The sequence below is a fragment of the Nycticebus coucang genome, chromosome 14 (genome assembly GCF_027406575.1).
Source record: "Nycticebus coucang isolate mNycCou1 chromosome 14, mNycCou1.pri, whole genome shotgun sequence".
Taxonomy (NCBI): domain Eukaryota; kingdom Metazoa; phylum Chordata; class Mammalia; order Primates; family Lorisidae; genus Nycticebus; species Nycticebus coucang.
This window is the reverse complement of record NC_069793.1, coordinates 5,345,911-5,359,898: the sequence shown is the minus strand read 5'-3', so window position 1 is coordinate 5,359,898 and position 13,988 is coordinate 5,345,911. Positions and strand designations below refer to the sequence as shown.

Sequence of the window (13,988 nt, the reverse complement as noted above, 5' to 3'; positions counted from 1 at the left end):
CATGGAGACAACTGCCTTGAAAGAAGTTTATTACTACAGTTCCCGAGAGGAAGAGGCATGCAGTACCAGGCAGTGCCATGTGGGGGAGCAGCAGGGTGAGGCACGGGGCAGAGGGAGCGAGGGGAAAGCCTTTATTTCTATAATGGCAGTAAATTATTACGTGGGGGTGCCCCTATAGGGCAGGAAGGGAAACAGAGAGGTTGGGCGTTGTGGCCGGAGGGTTTGTACCCCTAAAAACACAAGGATGGTATGGATACAAAAAATTTTGGCGGCTAACTTGGCCCATGATTTCAAGATGCTGAATTACAGAACATCAAGAATGGTTATTATCAAAGAGACTATCTTACAAGTTGCCTGAGTGGCAAAGTAGACCTTCGGCAGAGTCCTCAACGGTGGGGATGCAGAATACAGTGGAATCACACCTTGAAGGTGCTGAAGTAAATGACTGCCTGGAATCATATACTCAATCAAAACCATTTAAATAAAGGGAGGTGCTGACGTTTTATTTTGGGAACATACCTGTGAATGTATGTGCTTGGTTGAAGGGAATGAACATTTTCAGCTTCATGAAAAAATGCTCACTTGTTTTCCAAATTGATGGCATCAAGTTACACTTCCAAGAATAGTTTAGGGGTGTTCACTCCAGTTGCTTCTGGAAAATAAAAATTCAAACTCAAAGCTGTGGGAACTGGCTGGTTGCCCATAGCTCAGTTAGGGCGCCGGCCACATACACCAGGACTGGTAGGTTCGAACCCGGCCTGGGCCTGCTAAGCAACAATGACAACTACCACAGAAAAGAAAATAGCCGGGTGCTGTGGTGGGTGTCTGTGGTCCCAGCTACTTGGGAGGCTGAGGCAAGAGAATTGCTTAAGCCCAAGAGTTGGAGGTTGCTGTGAGCTGTGACGTCACAGCACTCTACCAAGGGCGACATAATGAGACTCTGTCTCAAAAAAAAAGCTGTTGGGATTTTGATTATTCTGAGCCTTGAGAAGAATATGGCTATGCAGCATGAGTCATGTCAAATGCAGATGTAACTTCTGTCCCTTCTCCTGTAAATAATTAGGAAGACCAAACAGTGCTGGAGATAAGACCCCCTCAGACCACTACCCTTCCTCAAGGATTAATGAAGTCACGTCACGTTCCTGGGAGTGTGGCGATCTGTAACCGATTGAATCTCTGTAATACAGACAGTGTAATTATAATCCCGCTAAAATGTCTCTGTTTCTGCCAATATAAATGAAACCTGAATTTCTCCACTTTGGAACAGTGACCCCATTCATTTGGAGTTGGTGGTTCAGGGTGATCATCCTCAAGCTTCACACTCAAATAAACTCTATATTTAGGGTGGCGCCGGTGGCTCAGTGAGTAGGGCGCTGGCCCCATATACGGAGGGTGGCGGGTTCAAACCCAGCCCTGGACAAACTGCAACAAAAAAAATAGCCAGGCATTGCAGTGGACACCTGTAGTCCCAGCTGTTTGGGAGGCTGAGGCAGGAGAATCACCTAAGCCCAGGAGTTGGAGGTTGCTGTGAGCTGTGACACCACAGCACTCTACCAAGGGCGATAAAGTGAGACCCTGTCTCTACAAAAAAAAACAAAACTGTATTTAATCTTATTTTCTGAATCTCATCCTTTAAGATTGACGCATCTCATCCTCACTGGCTTTTCAACGGTTGGCAATCTGGTGGGCGGAAGACACGCCTCATCTCACCTCACATTCATGTTCACTTTCCACGTACTTAAGGGCCCGTGGGTCTCCTCTTCTGCAAAGTGCCACTTGAGGCTTTTGCCTCCTGAGTTGTTTTTCTTTTTTATTAATTTGTAGGCATTCTTCTTTATATCAATCACGACTTTTTCTCCCTGTATTCTGAGGCTTTGACATCTGGGGATTTTCTGACCCTGGAGGGACAGCCCCTAGAGATAGGCTCACCTGTCAGTGTACCTTTCAAAGCAACCCCCAAATACAGGCTTTCGGCATCATAGATATTGCCCATCAAGATACGCTGGGCTCATATTTGGTCAAAGGTGTGTGGGGCAACTGATGGTACGTCAAAGCAACACGGTGCATCCGCCGTCGTGCGCAGTTGCATGCAGCGGGGCGGAGCGCTCACGCTGCAGACGCCGACCTTCCCAGCTGAGGTGGAGCGAGGCAATACCAGCCTCCTTGTTTCAGCTCTCATCCTGTCCTGCTAAAACAAGTGTCCCATCTGCAGTCCAGTGAGTGCCACGTTTTCATGTGATTTTGCTTTTTCTTCATGATTTTACTGATTAAAATGGCCCCAGGCATAGTGCTGAAGTGATAGCTGATGTTTCTAAACTGGAGAGGCTGTGCTGTGCCTTATGGGGAAAATGCTGGTGTCTCATGAGCTTCTTCCAGCATAAGGTGGGTCACTGTTGGCCGTGAGTTCAGTCCGAACCAGACATGATTAATAAGTTGCCTTTAAATAGGAACATGCACAAAACAAAGTTATGTATTGATCAGTTGACAAAAATGTTGTAACCAAAGGCTCACAGGAACCTAACCCTGTATTACTCCCTGGGGCCACAGGACAGTAATTCCTAACACAGGGTCTGCAGTGGCTTCACAGAGTACATCCACCATAAGCAAAATCGGCTGCACTTTCTTTGTATTTAACTTATCAACATCTCCCACAATAGACTGTAGGTTCCCTGAAGGGCAGGAAAAGCCTCCCCTTTTCCTAAGCCTCAGAACCCCACATGGAACCACATTTATACCCCCCCGGTCCCCGAACTCTGGACTATGGAACCCATGTCCTGTCTCAGGCAGGGGATATTGGAAAGTAGACTGGCCTAAGCACCCAGGGTGCTGGGTTTGAGAAGCAGTGGCCCCCTTACTAGACATGTTATTGCAAGTGACTTTTGCCTCTGGGCCTCAGATGCAAAAAGGAAAGAGTGTTTTTGATTTTATTGAGCATCTACTGTGTGCCAAATAGTGTATGCATCAGCTAAGAGGCTTCTGAAACCCCCTACGGAGACTAACCCACAGGGTTGAACTTTCTCTGATATTAAGGACTGGGCAGCACCTTCCTGACGCCTTCATTGTGTAAGCACCTCTGACCCCAGAATCCTGAGCTTGTATTAACAGTTTCATCCTCATGGCCCAGATGGCTGCTGCAGCTCCAGTCCTTAACCTAGGCTCCAAGGTAAAGAAAAGAGCCCAGGAAGAGGCAGCAATGCTCATGTCAGGGAAGCAGAATCTCACTGGGCAATCCTCAGCAGATTTCCACCTACATCCCTCCTGTCAGTCAGAACAGTGTCATGTAGGCCTAGATTCCAAGGCAGCTAGAAGGTCAGGAATTGTTCTTGGACACATTTCTAACACATCTGCTTCCAGGGTTCTCTTAGGAAGGAAGCGGGGAGACCAGATAGTGGGCCAGCAGCTGGCACCATGGTCTCGCCATGCTCGAGAATGTAAGATGCATTCTTACAAGGCAAGTATTTTCTTTGTCACCAGGAAGTTAAGGAACTTGAGTCAAGTCTCCCAGAGCTAGGACCTGAATCCCCATGAGGGGTGTCCAAGCTCTTTCTCGGAAACACTGGCTCCTGCCATTTTTGTTTAGAAATCCGACACTGCCCGTGTGGACAGCTGCCAAGCGGGATTTCTGCTGTCCCTCATCCCACCCCACGCCTGCCCACCCAAGCCCACACCTCGTTTCCGACACTCTCACCCAGGTAATCTGAAGTTACACGATGCTGAAGCTAAGCCTGGATGATGTGTCTAATGTTTCCGAGTAAATCAGGGCAATAATGCCCTTTCCTGTGGCTGGGAGCCAAGGACAATGGGGGCTCCTCAGCCAAGCACGTTGCATAAGGCCACGGAGAAGCTTCTCAGTCCATCAGGAAACCAGCCCCTTTGGTCACAATGGGCAGTCTATGAGGCCTGGAGCACATCCAACTCCCCAGACCTCGCTGGTATTTTGGGAACACTGGGGTTGTTTCAGGAGCAGGAGGGGAGCTGGAGGGTGAGACAAGGAAGCCGGGGATTAGGATGACTCTCAGGGGGGTGGCCCACCACACTGATGACGTTTCCTGCTGAGCAAACGTCTGGGCTCTGCCACAGCCATGGACAGCTCCTCCTGCCACTGCGCCAGCCCCAAACCCACAGAAACTTCTGGTGCACCTAGGAAGTTGGATCAGGGAGGAGGGTCTGGGGGGTCCCCAGCCTATGAGAATCTGGGGGCTGCCATACCCCCTAAACCAGCTAAAGGTGTCCACAGCAAATGGGGAGTAGGCAGGGGGGGTCCACAGCTGCCCACCACCTTTCGGAGACTGTGCTGGATGAGAGCAGACAAAGGCTTAGAGTCAGGGTCCCAGCAGAGGGACTGGGGGCACCAGGGGGCACTTCCCCTTGGTTTGGGCACCCCGCTACCCCATGAGACCCTGTGTATCACAACACCTCCCACACCAGGCTGTCTGGGGAAGGCAATCACAGAAGATGCCCTGTGAGGGTTGGGAACTGCTGCAGCATGAAGCCAGCTCAGGGCAAAGAGCCGCAGTTACTTCGGCACACCCAGCTCTCCTTTCTTTATACATCCCCTGCAGCCCAGGCTCCTGGTGGGTGGATCTTCCCTCCTCCCATCCTCTTTTCATTCCCCTGCCATGTTAATCTTCCCAAAACACCATGCACACGAGCCACCACCATTCAACTGCCTCCACGCCATCCCCCACACAGTCAGACCCACAAGACTGGCCCTGAGCAGGGCCCATTCATTAGGCCTGTGCAAAGCGCCTTACTCACATCACCACATCGTGTCTTCCCAGCAGCCTCGCTCGGCATTGCTCTCCTCCCTGTTTTGCAGATGAGAAAACTGAGGCTCAGAGAGGTTATGTAACGCCCCAAAGGCTCCACAAGGGTCAGTGGCTCCACTTGCAGTGAAACAGAAGTCTGTGTGACCTCTGTCTCAGCCCAAACCAACTCGCCTGGCTGTCTAAGTCCCCCCCACCACGCTGCTCGCTCCTTCTGCCCTCACCCTTTCTACTCGTTGGATCTACACACAAGCATCTCACCCAAGCCCAGCTGCTCTCCCTGCTCCCACACAGGGCCCCTCCCTGGAATGCCTCTGCCCCCGGCGTGGGACGTGGAGGACGGCCTTCCCTGTCTCTCGCCTGCTGGTGCTCAGATGACATAAGACTGACCTCTGCAGCCAGCAGAATATCGCAGAAATAATTGTGTGTGATTTCCAAGACTTAGTCACAAGAGATATGGCTTCTTTTTGGATCACATGATTTGGGGAAAACCAACCTCCATGTTTTAAGGACAGAGGCCCATGGAGAGGTCCCATTGCCAGGGACTGAGGCTTCCCACCAGCCACCAGCCACCAGCCCCAAATTGCTGACACATGAGGACCTTCATTTAGAAGCAGATCTTCAGCCCTGATCAAGCTGCGGCCCGGCCAACACTTTGACCACAACCCCTGAGAGACCCTCACCCAGGACCACACAGCTAAGCCACGTCCTAAATTTCTGACCCACAGAAACCACATAATAAATTTTCTGATTTTATTAAGCCTTGAAATGCTGGGGAAATCTGTAGTGCAGAGATAGATACTGAAACCCTCTCCCTCGGGTTTTCTGAGTCCTCCCCATCCTCAGAAGCCAGGGTTAAGCTCACCTCCATTCCCACTCCAGGAAAGGCTGCCCTAAGGGTCTGCCATGGATTTTACCCTCCGCTTGGCCCCGCCCACTGACTTTCAGTGTGGTATCCATTCCTATGACCTTACAGGACCTCCATAGCCAGGTGGGCACTCCCTGAGGACAGGACCCTGCAAGCACCTTCATGCACCCGTGCCTGGTACAGGTGCAAGGATGATGCAAATGACAAGTGACTTCAGCCACCAAAAGGCATTCCAGAGAGCAGAGCGGAGCCGTGGTTCCTCAGCAGGAGAGTGACTCTTTGGAGCAACCTCTCTGACCTGAAAAGGAAGAAGATTCACTTTCATCAGGCCCTTGCTAGGTAGAGGCAGGGCCAGGATAAGCATGTGACAGGAATCGTCCCACCACCTCCTACAGCAGGAAGGCACCATTATCACCCCCATCAGACAGAGGACAGCAGCTCCAGCTCATGTTGGACTTTAGATCACCCTGGGACAACTCCATCAGGAGCAGAGGGCTTGGCCATCTCAACTTGGGTTCCATGGTATTTTGTTTCAGGAGGACCCCAAGTCCCCAAGCCCAGCACAGCTGCTTCTCCTATCTGTCCTGATCCTGACCCAAAAGGCCGAGTGGCCCAGAGAACATGGAACATCCAAGATCGAGCAGTCCTAGGCATTCAACCTTGACCCTGACCTTCATGGTCCATTGGGTTTTGTTATGATTTGTGATGTCCACTAGTTGAATGACTCCAAGTTCACGCATTCATGCCACAAACATTTATTGAACACCTCCTGTGTTCCATGCCCCACGCAAATCCATCAGGGGAGTGGAGAGCCTGCCCGTCACCCTACAGAGCACTGTGAGGAGCTGTCACTGTCCCGGGGGTTACAGTCTTCCCATGCTCGCGAGCACTTGCAGGTGTCTCCTGCAACCCTCCTGGGTCCACAGGGAGGAGACACAAAACCTGAGACACTTGACTGGAAGTGACTATTGCCCAGGAGGGGTGGGATGGGCAGCACCTGGCCCCGAAATAACCTCCTGCCAATAACCCCTGGAGACGTCACCGCCAGGTCCACCAGGCTGCAGCCCAAGGTGGCAAGAACTGACCTGGGAAAACCAAATGGTATTGAGGGATCTGTTTCCAGCTCATTAGCTGTCAGCCTTAGACAAATAACTCAATCCTTTGTAGGCTCAGTTTCTCCACCTGAGAAATGGAACCAGTGACCAGGGAGGGGCAGGTGAGGAGAGTGGATAGAGGCTGGAGTCTTAGCCCACAGCACCAGTGGGAAAGGGGACCCCAGTTGGACACAGAGGAGGCTGGAGAATCTGGGGCCCTTGCAGGCAGCAGCCGCCCAGAGCTGGGAAGGAAACAGAGGCGCCTCATCTTGCAGTGGGCAGAATCCAGCCTTGGGACCCCCGGACAAGGTCGCTATTAATAAAATAAGACTAGAAGAAAATATTTCCCAAATACATATATTATCAATATCTTACATCCAGAATATAGAAAGAACTCTCAGAACTCAATAATAAGACAAACGACCCAACTTTTTAAAGGAGCAAAATTTGAACAGACACTTCACCAAAGAAAACTGGTGGCAAAGAAGTAACTGGAAAAATGCTCAGCATCCTTAGTAGAAAATGCAAATTAAAACCACTATCTATTAAAGTGGCCAAAATGTTAAAAACTGACCATACTAAGTGTGGGCAAAGATGTGGAGCAACTGGAACTCTCATACATTGCTGTTCAGAATGCAAGACGGTGCAGCCATGTTGGAAAAGAGTTTGATAGTTTCTTATAAATTTAAATATACATGTAACATACAATCCAGTGATAATCCCACCTTTAGTATGTACCCAAGAGAAACGAAACACACACATTCACAGAGACCAGGCTACAAATGTTCTGAGCAGTTTTATTCGTAGTAGGCAAAACGGGATGCAACTCAGATGTCCATTACTGGTGGATGGAAAGGCAAGTTGTGGTATATGCACGCTACACACCACTCAGCATCACGTAACACACTGTAGTCTGCAGTAAAAAGGAACTAACGACAGGGGCCCACAGCAGCACAATGACCCTCGGTGCCGTACACTAAGTGGTGGGGGCCAGACGTAGAGAGACACACACACCCCGCCTGACTCCATTAATGCAACATTCTGGAAAATGGAAAGCCGGAGGAATGGAAACCAGATATTTGTTGTCAGGGGAGGGAGGTGCTGACAGCAAAAGGGGCAGCATCAGGAGGTATCTGCATCATAGAACCGGTCTACACCTTGATTACAGTGGTTAGTTGCACAACTGCGTACCTTTGTCAAAAGGCATCACGCTATAAAAAGGGCCACTTGTCCCGTGTGATAGTTAGCTCACTGACACCTGCTCCCCCAAATCACTGTCCTCATCACAGACAATAATGAAGCTAGAGGAAGCGGAAGAGCACATGCCATGCACCGACACGGTGCTGAATGAGGTCAGGTGTCCAGCTGGCCCTGCGTTCTCTCCATTCTACAGATGAGCCAGCTGAGGCCTGGAGGAGCCAGGTCACCCAGCGTCACCCAGCAAGGTTGTGATGGAGTCAAGACTTCTACCTCAGCCTGACTCCTGCGTCCATACCCCAGGCCACTGAGATGTGCTGAGGAGGATTTGGGGATCACCAAGCCAGTGACTCCTCCCCCACCTCCGTGTTCCAGAGGGAGGGACCAGGCCTCAGGGACAATGACCTACCCAAGATCACAAGGAGAGGAACAGAATCCAGAAGAAGCCAGTCTCACTTGTCAACAAACACCACTTGCTTTCCTACAACTATCTCAGAACAAAAAAGGCCCAAGTTCACCTGGACGACCACGGGCATGTGGCTACCTGATATACCCACAACCACCTCTCCATGGTTCCCTCTTGAGGGCCACCCATGGGCCCAGCAGTGATGGAGACATTCCCCCAGGGGTTTGGGGGCAGAGGAGGGGCAAGGGGACTCTGACTCCATCACAGGCCTGTCCCAGAGGGATTCCAGCGCAGGGAAAAGTGGGGTGGGGAGAGGACTGCCTCCAGAGGCCTCCTTGCTTTCCAAGTGGCAGAGAGATCTGTGAAAAGGGACACACGTTGGAGGGTGGGGGTCTCGTGCCAGTGTCTCTAGCCTGGCTGAAGGGCCCTTGTGCCCCTCCTTGTTTCCAACCAACTATTCTGGGAGTCAGCAAACTCCAGAGCTCAACACTGTAGCCCAGGAATGCCCAGCTGGTGCACAGAGCCCTCAGGAACACATGTGCCCCACCTAGAGGCAGAAATGCACCGAAGCATTTGCACCTGCCCATCGGGTCTGACTACCTGACTACCTGGGAGGAAGCAGCACCCTCCCGGGGTCTCTCCGAGCCCCACCACCACCACCACCACCACTCTCCCCTGGACTTCCTGTCTTGGCTGTGGCCCCTACCAGCAAGACTCCCAACCTCTCCGAGCCTTGGTTTCCTGGTGTGGATTACAGTCCTAACCATGCCCCAGCCTCTCCAAGCAGCCCAGTGGACATGGGGTATGAGTAGGCCTGGCCAGCAGCCACTGTGCCATGGGGCAGCCAGCCCAGGGCTGCTCTTGAAAACATGTGACAGCCCACCGCCTGGATATTTGGTGGCCCTGAGATTGGCCAGACATCTTCTGTGAAAAGCCAGGCATCCCATGCTGAAATTCGGTGGTCCATCGAGATATCCCAGTCTAGGAACCTTTCTGGGCCACCCCTGGGCAGGATGGACATTGCCAGGGGCCTTGTCCAGCTCACGCCAGGGGCTTGCCTGCCGGGAAAGTCCTTTGCTCTGCTGCCTCCCACCGTCCTCCCTGCTGCAGGCCAGGGGCCTTGGTGTACACACGCCCCAAGGGAAGACACTTTAGGGTGGCAGAGGTGGGTGCCCTCCTGGGACTGTTTAGGGCAAGCACAATGTGGAGCTGCGCACGACGACAAGAACTGACAGGGACCCTGAGTTCAACACAATGCTGGGTGGGATGTCCATTCAGACCCACACTGACACAGGGAGGGTTCAGCTCTTTGAAATATGGGTGGGAAATTCCAGAAGACAGGAAGGTTCTATTCGTGATGTCCCTGGCCACAGCTCCCGCTGCACATAGTGGGACCAGACAGCACTTCCTCGCTGACTTCCCAGGGTATCCCCTGGCCTAGGAGCCCTGAGTTAGCAGGCGATGCAGCTGAGGCTCACAGAGGTCATGTCCCCGCTCAAGGTGACACGGCCAGGAAATGACAGAACCAGCACTGGGCTATAAGACTCTCACCCCAGGCTGTCTGCTGCCAACCTCTGTCCTGCACAGCCTAGAACTCCCTGTGCTCATATATTGCATTCCTTCCCCAGGCTGCTATAGCTACTTGCCACGTGTGGCTTAGAACAATAGAAATGTATTCTCTCACAGTTCTGCAGGCCGAAAGTCCAAAATCAGGGTGCCAGCCAGGCTGGCATTCTCTGAAGGCTCTGAGAGAATCCAGCCTGCCCTTTCCTGCTCTGAAGGCCATCAGAACCCCCTCCGTGGCCACATGGCCTTCTCCCCCAGTGTCTCTGTCTCTCCCTCTCCTTGCAGAGACATGTGGGCAGATCAGGGCCCACCTTCCTCCAGTAGGACCTTGTCGTCACCTGATTACATCTGCAAAGACCTGATTTCCAAGGCCAGGTGCAGTGGCTCATGCCTGTAATCCTAGCCCTCTGGGAGGCTGAGGAGTGTGGGTTGTCTGAGCACACGGATTCGAGACCAGCCTGAGCAAGAGTGAGACCCCCGCCTCTAAAAATAGCCGGACGTTGTGGTGAGTGCCTGTAATCCCAGCTACTCCAGAGGCTGAGGCAAGAGAATCGCTGAGCCCAGGAGTTTGGTGCTGTGAGCTATGATGCCACAGCACTCAACCAAGGGAGACAAAGTGAGACTCTGTCTCAAAAAAAAAAAAAGACCCTTTTTCCAAATAAATCCAGATGCACATGGATTTTGTGGGGATACTGTTTTAAATTTGTAATTAGCACATAATAAATGCACATGTCTATGGCACATGTGATATTTTAATACACATGATGATTTTAATGATGTGAAATCATTAAATTAGGGTAACTGGAACCTCAAACATTTATCTTTTCTTCATGTTGGGAACGTTCCAGTTCCTCTCCTCCTGGTATCTTGGAAGACATGACCCATCACTGTTCAGACTGCTGAGCTGCATGCACTAGAGCCTCCTCGCTGACCACAGATTCCCACCTGCTAACCCACCTCTAACCCACCCTGCTTCTCTCCCCAGCCCCTGGTAACCGCCATTCAACTCTTGGCTTCCACAGATCAACCTCCTTCAACTCCCGCTTAGAAGTGAGAACATCTGTTCTTGTCGCTCTGTCCCTGGCCTATTTCCCTTAACATAATGTCCATCTGTGTGGCTGCAAATGACAGGGTTGCATTTCTTTTAATGTCCGAATGGTATCCTATCACACACGTGCACCACATTTCTTTATCCACTCCTCTGCTGATGGACACTCAGGCTGATTCCGAGTCTATTGTGAATAGTGCTGCCATAAACACACGACCACAGATCTCTTCCACACACTGATTTCTTTCCCTTTGGACAAATACCCAGCAATGGGCGGGCTGGCTTATAGCATCGCTCTATTTTTAATTCTTTGAGGAAACCCCATGCTGTTTTCTGTAAATGGCTTTATAAATTTACATTCCCACCAACAGCATACAGCTTCACCTTTCTCCGTATCTTCACCAGTATTTGCTGTTTTTTTGTCTTTTCAACAATAGCCATGTTACCAGGGTGAGATAAATCTCATCGTGGTTTTGATTTGAATTTCCCTGTGATTAGTGATGCTGAGCATTTTTTCATATACCCATTGGCTATTTCGATGTCTTCTTTTGAGAAATGTGTATTCAGAACCTTTGCCTGTTTTTAACTTTTCAGTGCTTTTTGGCTGTTGAGCTCCTTGTCTGTTCTGGACATTAATCCTTGTCAGATGTGCAGCATACAGTTATTTTCTCACATTCTGTAGGCTGTTTCTTCACTCTTCACTCTCGGCTGTGCAGAAATTTCTTTTAGTTTTATACATGTATAGTTTCATTTATCTCTTTCGGGTTTTGTTGCCTGTATTTTTGAAGTCTTCTCCATAACATCTTTGCCCAAACCAATGTTCTAAAGTGTGCCCTCTATGTTTTCTTCTAGTAATTTCATAGTTTTAGGTTTCACATTCCATTTTGAGTTAATATTTGTACATGATGAGAGACAGGGGTCTGGTTTCATTATCTCCATGTGGCTATTCAATTTTCCCAGCACTATCTATTAAAGAGATTGCACATTTTGGGGCCTTTGTAGACAATCAACTAGCTTTAAATATGTGGATTTATTTCTGAGTTCTCTATTCTGTTCCACTGACCTATGTGTCTGTTTTTCATGCCAGTACCATACTGTTTTGGTTACTATAGTTTTATAATATATTTTGTAAGCAGCTTTGTTCTTTTTGCTCTGGATTGCTTTGTCTATTCGTGGTCTTTTGTGACGCCATGTGAATTTCAGGATTTTTTTTCTATTTCCATGAAAAACATCATCAGTATGTTGAGATGGATTGCACTTATAAATCTCTTTGGGCAACCTCGGGAACATCATTTAAGAATTATTTCTTCATTTGGAATTGAATAGAAAACCAGGAAATGAAACTAACGTCTTACAGCCACCTAATCTTCAATAAACCAAACAAGAACATACCTTGGGGGAAAGACTCCCTAGTCAATAAATGGTGCTGGGAGAACTGGATATCCACATGTAAAAGACTGAAACTGGACCTACACCTTTCTCCACTCAAAAGAATAGATTCAAGATGGATAAAAGACTTAAATTTAAGGCCTGACACAATAAAAATCCTCATGGAAAGCATAGGAAAAACACTTGATGATATCAGCCTGGGGAAAGACTTCATGAAGAAGACTGCCATGGCAATTGCAACAACAACAAAAATAAATGGGACTTAAACTGAAAAGCTTCTGTACAGCTAAGGAGACAACAACCAAAGCAAATAGACAACCTACACAATGGGAAAGGATATTTGCATATTTTAAATCAGACAAAAGCTTAATAACTAGGATCAATAGATAAATTAATCCACATGAAAAAAAGCCAACAATCCCATATATCAATGGGCAAGAGAGATGAATAGAACCTTCTCTAAAGACAGATGAATGGCTAACAAACATATGAAAAAATGCTCACCATCCCTAATTATTAGAGAAATGCAAATCAAAACCACCCTGAGATACCATCTAACCCCAGCAAGAATGGCCCACATCACAAAATCTCAAAACTGCAGATGCTGGTGTGGATGTGGAGAGAAGGGAACACTTTTACACTGCTGGTAGGACTGCAAACTAGTACAACCTTTTTGGAAGGAAGTATGGAGAAACCTCAAAGCACTCAGGCTAGACCTCCCATTTGATCCTACAATTGGGCATCTACCCAGAAGGGAAAAATATCCTTTTATCATAAGGACACTTGTACTAGACGGTTTATCGCAGCTCAATTTACAATCTCCAAAATGTGGAAACAGCCTAAATGCCCCCCAACCCAGGAATGGATTAACAAGCTGTGGTATATGTACACCATGGAATACTATTCAGCCATTAAAAAGATGGAGACTTTATACCTTTTGTATTAATCTGGATGGAAGTGGAACACAGTATTCTTAGTAAAGCATCACAAGAATGGAGAAGCATGAATCCTATGTACTCGATTCTCATATGAGGACAATTAAGGACAATTCAGGTCATGGTGGGGGAAGGGGAGAGCAGAGAGAGAGAGAGAAGGAGGCGGGGGGTGAGGGAAGGGGAGAGCAGAGAGAGGGAAGCAGGGAGGGGGCAGGGTCTCGGTGTGTGACACACCTCTTGGGGTGGGGCAAGGCACAATTGCAAGAGGGACTTTACCTAACAGATGCAATCAGTGTAACCTGGTTTCTTGTACCCTCAATGAATCCCCAACAATTAAAAAAAAAAAAAATTTCTACAACCTAAAAGTTCATTTCTTTCTTCTGATTTTAAAAGAAATTAAAACATCATTGTGGATCCCTAAAAGTGTCATTGGCCCAGGTACTGCACGTCCTGGAGGTGCCACCCCAGTATCTGCCTGCCCTAGCACCTGGCACGGACATTTTCCTGGCACGGACGGGTACTAGATACACCCTCCTGCACCGCCACCCTCCTGCACGGCTCCCAGCAGCTGGCGAGGGGTCAGGCCCAGCCCGTGCACTCTGGTTATTTGCCTCCCCTCTTCTTGGGCTCAGGGCAGATAATATTCTTAGCTGTAATCTGTCTTGTCCCGGAACGCCTTCCCACCGGCCACCCTGCACAAACAGCCCTGTTCTAGCTGG

General features: G+C 49.3%; 1 long non-coding RNA gene across 1 annotated transcript; it reads right to left on the bottom strand.

Moving 5' to 3' along the window:
- Positions 1 to 1,684: 1,684 nt before the first annotated feature.
- LOC128565776 (uncharacterized) lies at positions 1,685 to 4,878 on the bottom strand. Its single transcript, XR_008374336.1, has 3 exons — positions 4,759 to 4,878; positions 3,689 to 3,975; positions 1,685 to 2,437 (listed from the first exon to the last, which is right to left on the bottom strand). It is a non-coding gene; the product is annotated as an uncharacterized LOC128565776 (long non-coding RNA).
- Positions 4,879 to 13,988: the final 9,110 nt, after the last annotated feature.